We start from the raw sequence: 10,132 nt of genomic DNA, 5'->3' as shown, positions 1-10,132 counted from the left end.
TCTCCATTAGCACAGCGCGGCAAAATCTGGCGTTACTAGGCTATGGCTGCAGACTACCGATGCGAATGCCTTGCTAACATCAGGACATTGCCTGCAGCGCCTCTCCTGGGCTCGTGACCATGTCGGTAGGACCCTAGACGACTGGAGTGGCCTGGTCATATCAGTCCCGATATCTACATCTACATCTACATTTATACTCCGCAAGCCACCCAACGGTGTGTGGCGGAGGGCACTTTACGTGCCACTGTCATTACCTCCCTTTCCTGTTCCAGTCGCGTATGGTTCGTGGGAAGAACGACTGTCTGAAAGTCTCCGTGCGCGCTGTAATCTCTCTAATTTTACATTCGTGATCTCCTCGGGAGGTATAAGTAGGGGGAAGCAATATATTCGATACCTCATCCAGAAATGCACCCTCTCGAAACCTGGCGAGCAAGCTACACCGCGATGCAAAGCGCCTCTCTTGCAGAGTCTGCCACTTGAGTTTGTTAAACATCTCCGTAACGCTATCACGGTTACCAAATAACCCTGTGACGAAACGCGCCGCTCTGCTTTGGATCTTCTCTATCTCCTCCGTCAACCCGATCTGGTACGGATCCCACACTGATGCGCAATACTCAAGTATAGGTCGAACGAGTGTTTTGTAAGCCACCTCCTTTGTTGATGGACTACATTTTCTAAGGACTCTCCCAATGAATCTCAACCTGGTACCCGCCTTACCAACAATTAATTTTATATGATCATTCCACTTCAAATCGTTCCGCACGCACACTCCCAGATATTTTACAGAAGTAACTGCTACCAGTGTTTGTTCTATCATATAATCATACAATAAAGGATCCTTCTTTCTATGTATTCGCAATACATTACATTTGTCTATGTTAAGGGTCAGTTGCCACTCCCTGCACCAAGTGCCTATCCGCTGCAGATCTTCCTGCATTTCGCTACAATTTTCTAATGCTGCAACTTCTCTGTATATTACAGCATCATCCGCGAAAAGCCGCATGGAACTTCCGACACTATCTACTAGGTCATTTATATATATTGTGAAAAGCAATGGTCCCATAACACTCCCCTGTGGCACGCCAGAGGTTACTTTAACGTCTGTAGACGTCTCTCCATTGATAACAACATGCTGTGTTCTGTTTGCTAAAAACTCTTCAATCCAGCCACACAGCTGGTCTGATATTCCGTAGGCTCTTACTTTGTTTATCAGGCGACAGTGCGGAACTGTATCGAACGCCTTCCGGAAGTCAAGAAAAATAGCATCTACCTGGGAGCCTGTATCTAATATTTTCTGGGTCTCATGAACAAATAAAGCGAGTTGGGTCTCACACGATCGCTGTTTCCGGAATCCATGTTGATTCCTACATAGTAGATTCTGGGGTTCCAAAAAACATGTTCTAAAATTCTACAACAGATCGACGTCAGAGATATAGGTCTATAGTTTTGCGCATCTGCTCGACGACCCTTCTTGAAGACTGGGACTAGCTGTGCTCTTTTCCAATCATTTGGAACCTTTTGTTCCTCTAGAGACTTGCGGTACACGGCTGTTAGTAGGGGGGCAGGTGGTAAGAGCCGATAGTAGTGTGGCGCAGATTCCACGAAGCCGTGGAGCGAAGTTGTTAACAAGGCACTGTGCAAGCTGGTTTTGCCACCGTAATGGTGGACTGTGTTTACGTGGAATGGAACCGATCATGACTGGAAATGATTATCTTCGACTACCTGGTGTTCATTTGCAGTCATTCGTGGACTTCTTTTTTCCGGTCACTGAAGGAATTTTTATGTGCCACGTCACCTTGCCACAATTGTTTGCAGTTGATCTGAAGAACATTCTGGAGAGATCGAGCGAATGATTTGGCCGCCCACCGAACATATGGGACATAGTCGAAAGGTCAGTTCGTGCGTTAAGTCCTGCACCGGCAACACTTTCGTAATTATGGACGGCTATAGAGCCAGCTTGGCTCAGTAATTCTGCAGGGGACTTCCAACGACTTGTTGAGTCCCTGCCACGTCGAGTCGCTGCACAACGCTGAGCAAAAGGAGGTCCGACAGGATGGTAGGAGATATCGCATGACTGTGGTCACCTCAGTGGTTTTATGGCAGACGATAGTGGCTGCCTTCGCCCAATCTCAACTAATCATGAAATTATTTGTAAGTAATTAATTACTTTTCTGGAAAAATCTGAGACTGTTTTCTCTTTAGTAACTGTATCACGATATATTACATTTTTTCTGCGTTTTGTCGCACGAGGAGTACGAGCAGCCGACTGTGACTTCAATGCCTTGATCTGGCCTTCACCTCGAGAACTCACACACTGAAGAAAAATACAATTAAAAAAAAAAAGATGGTTCAAATGGCTCTCAACACTATGGGACTTAACATCTGAGGTCATCAGTCTTCTAGAACTTAGAACTACTTAAACCTAACTAACGTAAGGACATCACACACATCAATGCCCGAGGCCGGATTCGAACCAGCGACCGTAGCGGTCAAGCGGTTCCAGACCGAAGCGCCTAGAGCCGCTCGGCCACAGTGGCCGGCAAATGCAACTCATTTACAACGTCTCGGTTGAGGAAATCCTCAAGCCACAGCCAGCACATTTTTTCTCGAGGTATACCTAGATATAGACTATATGATCAAATGTATCCAGGCACCTGATAATGGACATTTGTGTGGTATGTATCCAACCTTCGCCTTTACGAGGGATTTAACTCCACTAGCAACACTTTCAGTGAGGTATCTGAATGTCTGTGGAGAATGGGGAGCCAATTTTTTCTCAAGAGCCGAACCCGAAGAAGGTTGTGATGTTGGACGTTGCGGGTCTGGAGCGAAATCGACTTTCTTACACATCCCATATGTGTTCCATTAGACTCAGGTCGGGGCTCTGGGCAGACCAGTCCATATCAGGAATGTTACTTCGATAAATCATTGTCTCACTGATACTGCTTTACGAAAAGGTGGATTGTTAAGATGATACGAACAATCATCGTCTCGGAACTGTTTCTATACTTTACGCAGTACACAACGCTGTAAATTGTGTTAATATCCTTCCGCATTTAGCATATTCGTAAGTGCAACGAGAGAACCACACACTATCCCCGAAAAACACTTCCATACCCTTAACACGATTTCCTCCGTACTTCATTATGGCACTACACATTATAGCTTATAACGTTCTCCAGACATTCGTGAAACCCAAACTTTTCCGTGAGATTGCCGCATGGGTAGCATGATTAAAGACTCCAAATCACTTGTTTCCATTCATACACTTCCCAGTGAGTCGTTCTTTACATCGCTCAAGTGTCACTTAGCATTCACTACAGAAATGTGTGCCTTTTGAGCAACTGCTACACAATTGTACCGCATTCTTCTCAACTTCTTACGCACGGCCATCGTGCTAGCTCGCTGGCTAGACTGCTGGAAGCATTTTGGAAGCCACTAGTGATTCCTTCGGCTGATCACATGCAATTTTTTGCAATCATTCTCTTCAATGTTCGATAGTCCCTGTTCGTTATTACACGAGATCTGCCTGGTATTTGTTCAGCTGGTTCTTCCTTCTAGTTTCCACATCGATATCACATTACCATCAGTCTACTTGGGCAGCCTTAGAAGGGTTGAAATGCCTCTGATGAATTTGTTACTCAGGTGACATGCAATGGCCAGTACACATTCGAAGTCACTCTGCTGAGCAACCAGTTCTGTTGTTACTTCTTCTCTACTGACAACAAAGTACTCCCCGTGTCCATTTATACTGACGGGCCCACCTTTACTGGCTCCTACTGCTCAGCTCCGCATTGCATAAGGGTGTCCAAATATTTTTTTATCAGATAGAGTATGAAGCGGAGTTAGCAACTAAGCTAACTATTCGTGTTGTGTCAGTAATATGATGTTGTTTTCAAAGCAGTGTGCAGAACGATACAATAACGATAATGTTGATAACAAGATTGTTGCATAGAACATTGTATAGCAGCTAGTAACCAAGCGGTCCGTGTGGCAGAAATCATTCATGAGACCAGCTGCCGCACGTTACCCTACACACTGGAGACGATTCCGACAGCTAATCCCAAAACTTGTTGTCCAATACATTTTTTCAAAAAGGGCAACGACATCAGCTGACGTTTGTGCTCCTTTAACTGGAGCTTATAAAATGAGACAGTAAAAGTAGTAGACGACGTATCCTACTTGGGCAGCACAACGACAGATGATCGAAGAAGTAAACAGGATATAAAATGTATAATGGTAATAGCAAAAAAGATTTTCAGAAATAGAGAAATAAGTTAACATCTAATATAAATTTAAGTGTTAAGAAGTCTTTCCTTTAAGTATTTGTCTCGAGAGTAGTCGTATATGGGAGTGAAACGTCGAAAGTAATTAGTGCAGACAAGAGGAAAATAAAAGATTTTGAAATGTTATGCTACGGAAAAATGGTGTAGATTAGTTATGACATATTTGATAACTAATGAAGAAGTATGGAATGGAATCGGAAAAAATGACATAACAGGCACAGGCTGATAGAACGCATCGAAAAGCATCAAGTGATAATTAATTTGACGAAGGAGGAAACGGTGAGGGCGTAAAAACTGTAGAACGACACCTAGGCTTGACCATAATGAGCAGGTACAAGTGGATGGAGGTTGCAGAGGTCGTGCAGAGATGAAGAAACTTTCACAGGGTAGACTATCATGGAGAGTTGCATGAAACCAGTCTTTGGAGTTAAGAGCGCAACAAAAATGCTGTAACTGCAAGCAGTTCCACAACCAAAAGTCAAGACGTGGAAGTCTGGGGAGAGTGATGGTGAGTCCTGAGGGAAAGAGCGAAGATTATCATGTGCTGGTGCTCGCAATTCCCGCATGGGACTTGTGCTGTGCAAGAGTTTCCCTTTCTGCTTGAATGTTGAGCTGTGGAGAATCCTGCCATTCTTGGGAAAAGAATAATGAGCTTGAGTTTTGAGTTGAGGAAATTAATGGAAGACCCATTAGATGAGAATATTTACTCGATGCCACGGAATGTGATACGTAACAGTACTAGTGACTGTTGGTAGTTGACCAACATAATCTTCCTCTTCTTATATTGTTTCATTCAGATTTGTAAGCCTTGTATAAATGAGAGGACGTTGAAATCAGATTTGGAGCTCTGCAGCAGAACCCGGGCTGCCAGGGGTTAGGTACTCTGCCACCCTTGGAGCTGTTACGCAGAAGAACACCCGGCGAGAGGTGCAGGTCAATGCTTCGCAGGCCACCACATAGCCTTTTGTAATGTCGACACGGGACACCCGGAGTAACACAGAAAAATACAGACAGGATGTGCTGTGGTACAAGTCCCCCAGCCGCATCCACCTTACAATCTAGGAGTCGACAGAGGAGGAACGCTTTTTAGCAGAAGGCACTACTGTGCATAAAATTAGAAAGCTGATGTTTTCTCTGGAAAGTACTGGATGTCACAGTTAAACATCTTGAAAATAGAATCAGAAGCTGCAGTCTTGGGCGTTTGACAGCGTGAGATGCCGCTGGATCCCTGACCTCACAAAAACCAAAGTTTACACAATATAAGAACTGCAGCGATTGGCTAACACGAATAAAATAGTGGTCAGAAAGAGAAGCTCGACTGTGCCAACTGGGACTTGCCTCACTGATCACCCCCCCCCCCCCCCCCACACACACACAGAGAGAGAGAGAGAGAGAGAGAGAGAGAGAGAGAGAGAGAGAGAGAAAGACAACCTTTTTCTCTATTAAATGACAGGCACTCAGTGATGTAGTTGTTAGAGTAAAGGACAAGGACAGTGTTCTGCTCATGGGTGATTTTAACGCCAGGATTGGAAATCGAACAGAAGGGTATGAAAAGGTTATGGGTAAATTTGGAGAGGATATGGAGGCCAACAGGAACGGGAAACAACTCTTGGATTTCTGTGCCAGTATGGGCTTAGTAATCACAAACTCCTTTTTTAAACATAAAAACATTCACCGGTATACTTGGGAAGGCAGGGGAACCAGATCTGTCATTGACTATATAATAACAGATCAGGAATTCAGGAAGGCTGTGAGGGACACACGTGTATTCAGGGGATTCTTTGATGACACTGATCATTATTTAATCTGCAGTGAAATTGGGATTGTGAGGCCGAAAGTGCAGGAGGTCAGGTCCATATGTAGGAGAAAAAGAGTGGAGAAACTTCAGGATAAGGAAATCAGGCACAAGTACATAACAGCGATCTCAGAAAGGTACCAGTTAGTTGAATGTAGTCAATTACAGTCATTGGAAAAGGAATGGACAAGGTACAGAGACACAGTACTAGAAGTGGCTAAAGAATGTCTTGGAACAGTAGTGTGTAAAAGTAGGATGAAGCAAACAGCTTGGTGGAATGATACAGTCAAGGCAGCCTGTAAAAGGAAAAAGAAGGCGTACCAAAAATGGCTACATACCAGAACCCAGGTAGACAGAGAAAGTTATGTTGAAGAAAGAAACAAAGTCAAACAGATAATTGCAGCATCCAAGAAGAAATCGTGGGAAGACTTTGGAAACAGGTTGGAGACTATGGGTCAAGCTGCTGGAAAACCATTCTGGAGTGTAATTAGCAGTCTTCGAAAGGGAGGTAAGAAGGAAATGACAAGCATTTTGGACAGGTCAGGAAAACTGCGGGTGAATCCTGTGGATGCCTTGGGCAGATGGAGGGAATATTTTGAAGAGTTGCTCAATGTAGGTGAAAATGCGATCAGTAATGTTTCAGACTTCGAGGTAGAATGGGATAGGAATGATGATGGAAATAGGATCACATTTGAGGAAGTGGAAAAAATGGTCAATAGATTGCAGTGCAATAAAGCGGCTGGGGTGGATGAAATTAAGTCGGAACTCATCAAATACAGTGAAATGTCAGGTCTTAAATGGCTACACAGGATAATTGAAATGGCGTGGGAGTCGGGACAGGTTCCATCAGACTGGACAAAAGCAGTAATCACACCAATCTTTAAGCATGGAAACAGAAAAGATTGTAACAACTACAGAGGTATCTCTTTAATCAGCGTTGTGGGTAAAATCTTCTCAGGTATTGTTGAAAGGAAAGTGCGAGTATTAGTTGAGGACCAATTGGATGAAAATCAGTGTGGGTTTAGGCCTCTTAGAGGTTGTCAGGACCAGATCTTAGCTTACGGCAAATAATGGAGAAGTGTTATGAGTGGAACAGGGCATTGTATCTATGCTTTATAGATCTAGAAAAGGCATATGACCGGGTTCCTAGGAGGAAGTTATTGTCTGTTCTACAAGGTTTGGAATAGGAGGCAAACTTTTGCAAGCAATTAAAGGTCTTTACATGGATAGTCAGGCAGCAGTTAGAGTTGACGGTAAATTGAGGTTCATGGTTCAGAGTAGTTTCAGGGGTAAGACAAGGCTGCAACCTTTCTCCACTGTTGTTCATATTATTTATGGATCATATGTTGAAAACAATAGACTGGCTGGGTGAGATTAAGATATGTGAACACAAAATAAGCAGTCTTGCATATGCGGATGACTTAGTTGTGATGGCAGATTCGATTGAAAGTTTGCAAAGTAATATTTCAGAGCTACACTCCTGGAAATGGAAAAAAGAACACATTGACACCGGTGTGTCAGACCCACCATACTTGCTCCGGACACTGCGAGAGGGCTGTACAAGCAATGATCACACGCACGGCACAGCGGACACACCAGGAACCGCGGTGTTGGCCGTCGAATGGCGCAAGCTGCGCAGCATTTGTGCACCGCCGCCGTCAGTGTCAGCCAGTTTGCCGTGGCATACGGAGCTCCATCGCAGTCTTTAACACTGGTAGCATGCCGCGACAGCGTGGACGTGAACAGTACGTGCAGTTGACGGACTTTGAGCGAGGGCGTATAGTGGGCATGCGGGAGGCCGGGTGGACGTACCGCCGAATTGCTCAACACGTGGGGCGTGAGGTCTCCACAGTACATCGATGTTGTCGCCAGTGGTCGGCGGAAGGTGCACGTGCCCGTCGACCTGGGACCGGACCGCAGCGACGCACGGATGCACGCCAAGACCGTAGGATCCTACGCAGTGCCGTAGGGGACCGCACCGCCACTTCCCAGCAAATCAGGGACTCTGTTGCTCCTGGGGTATCGGCGAGGACCATTCGCAACCGTCTCCATGAAGCTGGGCTACGGTCCCGCACACCGTTAGGCCGTCTTCCGCTCACGCCCCAACATCGTGCAGCCCGTCTCCAGTGTTGTCGCGACAGGCGTGAATGGAGGGACGAATGGAGACGTGTCGTCTTCAGCGATGAGAGTCGCTTCTGCCTTGGTGCCAATGATGGTCGTATGCGTGTTTGGCGCCGTGCAGGTGAGCGCCACAATCAGGACTGCATACGACCGAGGCACACAGGGCCAACACCCGGCATCACGGTGTGGGGAGCGATCTCCTACCCTGGCCGTACACCACTGGTGATCGTCGAGGGGACACTGAATAGTGCACGGTACATCCAAACCGTCATCGAACCCATCGTTCTACCATTCCTAGACCGGCAAGGGAACTTGCTGTTCCAACAGGACAATGCACGTCCGCATGTATCCCGTGCCACCCAACGTGCTCTAGAAGGTGTAAGTCAACTACCCTGGCCAGCAAGATCTCCGGATCTGTCCCCCATTGAGCATGTTTGGGACTGGATGAAGCGTCGTCTCACGCGGTCTGCACGTCCAGCACGAACGCTGGTCCAACTGAGGCGCCAGGTGGAAATGGCATGGCAAGCCGTTCCACAGGACTACATCCAGCATCTCTACGATCGTCTCCATGGGAGAATAGCAGCCTGCATTGCTGCGAAAGGTGGATATACACTGTACTAGTGCCGACATTGTGCATGCTCTGTTGCCTGTGTGTATGTGCCTGTGGTTCTGTCAGTGTGATCATGTGATGTATCTGACCCCAGGAATGTGTCAATAAAGTTTCCCCTTCCTGGGACAGTGAATTCACGGTGTTCTTATTTCAATTTCCAGGAGTGTATATCAGAAATGTAAGGACTATGGTATGAAGATTAGCATCTCCAAAACGAAAGTAATGTCAGTGGGAAAGAAATATAAACGGATTGAGTGCCAAATAGGAGGAACAAAGTTAGAACAGGTGGACGGTTTCAAGTACTTAGGATGCATATTCTCACAGGATGGCAACATAGTGAAAGAACTGGAAGCGAGGTGTAGCAAAGCTAATGCAGTGAGCGCTCAGCTACGATCTACTCTCTTCTGCAAGAAGGAAGTCAGTACCAAGACTAAGTTATCCGTGCACCGTTCAATCTTTCGACCAACTTTGTTGTATGGGAGCGAAAGCTGGGTGGATTCAGGTTACCTTATCAACAAGGTTGAGGTTACGGATATGAAAGTAGCTAGGATGATTGCAGGTACTAGTAGATGGGAACAATGGCAGGAGGGTGTCCACAATGAGAAATCAAAGAAAAACTGGGAATGAAATCTATAGATGTAGCAGTCAGGGCGAACAGGCTTAGATGATGGGGTCATGTTACACGCATGGGAGAAGCAAGGTTACCCAAGAGACTCATGGATTCAGCAGTAGAGGGTAGGAGTAGTCGGGGCAGACCGAGGAGAAGGTACCTGGATTCGGTTAAGAATGATTTTGAAGTAATAGGTTTAACATCAGAGGAGGCACAAATGTTAGCACTGAATAGGGGATCATGGAGGAACTGTATAAGGGGGGCTGTGCTCCAGACTGAACGCTGAAAAGCATAATCAGTCTTAAATGATGATGATGATGATGATGAATGACAGGCTAGAGGGATAGCCTAGGGAAAGGGCACAAGCATTTTATAATGAGCGTTTTTACTGTTTGGCACTCGGAAGATCCAAAGCCCAGCCATTCTGAATGCAGTGAGAGATGCAAGACGTGGCAGTGCGAGGTTTCCTGTTAGTAGGCTAAACTTTTGATCAGGAATTACTTGATCTTCAGGAGACTTGATGTTTGGGAGTCTCAATTGCTACACATAGACTCCACTCGCCTGTTGCCACCAGAGCGACTTAAAAAGAAATTTCATGCTGATTTGCACTTTGCCATTGGCAAGGATCATTTGCGATGCCAATGATTGAGTCTGCAGCCACTTCAGCCTCCACCTACAATTTACTATGGTGGGATAGAGCCGCATGCACG

This window comes from Schistocerca cancellata, chromosome 8 (assembly GCF_023864275.1).
Source record: "Schistocerca cancellata isolate TAMUIC-IGC-003103 chromosome 8, iqSchCanc2.1, whole genome shotgun sequence".
In the NCBI taxonomy this organism is placed as follows: Eukaryota; Metazoa; Arthropoda; class Insecta; order Orthoptera; family Acrididae; genus Schistocerca; species Schistocerca cancellata.
This window is presented reverse-complemented; position numbering follows the sequence as displayed.